Here is a 2,500-nt window from a genome sequence, read left to right on the forward strand (position 1 = left end):
CCCTCCGTCAGGCTCCCCCGCCTGCCCTGGGGCAGGCCGGGGTGCCGAGGGCTCAGCCCGCACACCTGCGGGGCCGGCCGCCCTCCGTCAGGCTCCCCCGCCTGCCCTGGGGCAGGCCGGGGTGCCGAGGGCTCAGCCCGCACACCTGCGGGGCCGGCCGCCCTCCGTCAGGCTCCCCCGCCTGCCCTGGGGCAGGCCGGGGTGCCGAGGGCTCAGCCCGCACACCTGCGGGGCCGGCCGCCCTCTGTCAGGCTCCCCCGCCTGCCCTGGGGCAGGCCGGGGTGCCGAGGGCGCCCCCCGCACACCTGCGGGGCTGGCCGCCCTCTGTCAGGCTCCCCCGCCTGCCCTGGGGCAGGCCGGGGTGCCGAGGGCGCCCCCCGCACACCTGCGGGGCTGGCCGCCCTCTGTCAGGCTCCCCCGCCTGCCCTGGGGCAGGCCGGGGTGCCGAGGGCTCAGCCCGCACACCTGCGGGGCTGGCCGCCCTCTGTCAGGCTCCCCCGCCTGCCCTGGGGCAGGCCGGGGTGCCGAGGGCGCCCCCCGCACACCTGCGGGGCTGGCCGCCCTCTGTCAGGCTCCCCCGCCTGCCCTGGGACAGGCCGGGGTGCCGAGGGCGCCCCCCGCACACCTGCGGGGCTGGCCGCCCTCTGTCAGGCTCCCCCGCCTGCCCTGGGACAGGCCGGGGTGCCGAGGGCGCCCCCCGCACACCTGCGGGGCTGGCCGCCCTCTGTCAGGCTCCCCCGCCTGCCCTGGGACAGGCCGGGGTGCCGAGGGCGCCCCCCGCACACCTGCGGGGCTGGCCGCCCTCTGTCAGGCTCCCCCGCCTGCCCTGGGACAGGCCGGGGTGCCGAGGGCGCCCCCCGCACAGCTGCGGGGCTGGCCGCCCTCTGACAGGCTCCCTGCGTGCCTGGGGAGAGGCCACCCCTGTTTCGGCCTCTCCCTCGTACCCGGGACCACGCCACCGCTGACTCGGCCTGCCCACGTGCCTGGGACAAAGCCACCCGAGTTTCGGTCCTGCCACATACCCGGGACCACACCACTCCAGAATCGGTCCTCCCACATACCCGGGACCACACCACTCGACTTTCGGTACTCCCACATACCCGGAGATACGCCACCGCAACTTCCGTACCCGGTGCCTGCAAGGGAGCGAACCTGGAATCCAAGCCCAGCTTGTGGAGCTCTGCCTGGGCTTGAGCGGGGTGGATTCATCCCCTTAAAAGCTCCATGAAAACGAAAAAGTCTTTTTTTCACCCCGGGAGCGCTCTCAGGCGGTTGCATGCCTCCTGCTAGGCCTGGGCCAAGCCTCCAGGCTTGTGAAAAGGGGAAAAGCACCACAGCAGCGGCGTCTGAGGCACCCGGCTCCCGGTTCGACCGCGAGCAGTGCTTTCGGTTCAGACAGGGGGATCCAAGCCTCCCTGCCCGGGAAATATGTCCCCCGCCTGGGGATGGACTCCGGCCATGCCCCCTGCTGCAGACTTAAGCCCCCTTCCGATTATTTAGACCCATTCAGCGCCGTCCAGCGGGCCGGCCACCTGGTCACCCCCGACAGATTCGGGACGCCTGGTCACCCGGGGGACTTAGTCTTTTTTACGATCGGCTTTAAAGGGGCCTGGTCACCCGGGGGACTTAGTCTTTTTTACGATCGGCTTTATAGGGGCCTGGTCACCCGGGGGACTTAGTCTTTTTTACGATCGGCTTTATAGGGGCCTGGTCACCCGGGGGACTTAGTCTTTTTTACGACCGGCTTTATAGGGGCCTGGTCACCCGGGGGACTTAGTCTTTTTTACGACCGGCTTTATAGGGGCCTGGTCACCCGGGGGACTTAGTCTTTTTTACGATCGGCTTTATAGGGGCCTGGTCACCCGGGGGACTTAGTCTTTTTTACGATCGGCTTTATAGGGGCCTGGTCACCCGGGGGACTTAGTCTTTTTTACGATCGGCTTTTCGGAGGCCTGGTCACCCGGGGGACTTAGTCTTTTTTACGATCGGCTTTATAGGGGCCTGGTCACCCGGGGGACTTAGTCTTTTTTACGATCGGCTTTAAAGGGGCCTGGTCACCCGGGGGACTTAGTCTTTTTTACGATCGGCTTTATAGGGGCCTGGTCACCCGGGGGACTTAGTCTTTTTTACGATCGGCTTTATAGGGGCCTGGTCACCCGGGGGACTTAGTCTTTTTTACGATCGGCTTTATAGGGGCCTGGTCACCCGGGGGACTTAGTCTTTTTTACGATCGGCTTTATAGGGGCCTGGTCACCCGGGGGACTTAGTCTTTTTTACGATCGGCTTTATAGGGGCCTGGTCACCCGGGGGACTTAGTCTTTTTTACGATCGGCTTTTCGGAGGCCTGGTCACCCGGGGGACTTAGTCTTTTTTACGATCGGCTTTATAGGGGCCTGGTCACCCGGGGGACTTAGTCTTTTTTACGATCGGCTTTAAAGGGGCCTGGTCACCCGGGGGACTTAGTCTTTTTTACGATCGGCTTTATAGGGGCCTGGTCACC

This window comes from Atractosteus spatula, unplaced genomic scaffold, assembly GCF_055471065.1.
Source record: "Atractosteus spatula isolate fAtrSpa1 unplaced genomic scaffold, fAtrSpa1.hap1 Scaffold_32, whole genome shotgun sequence".
Lineage (NCBI taxonomy): Eukaryota > Metazoa > Chordata > Actinopteri > Semionotiformes > Lepisosteidae > Atractosteus > Atractosteus spatula.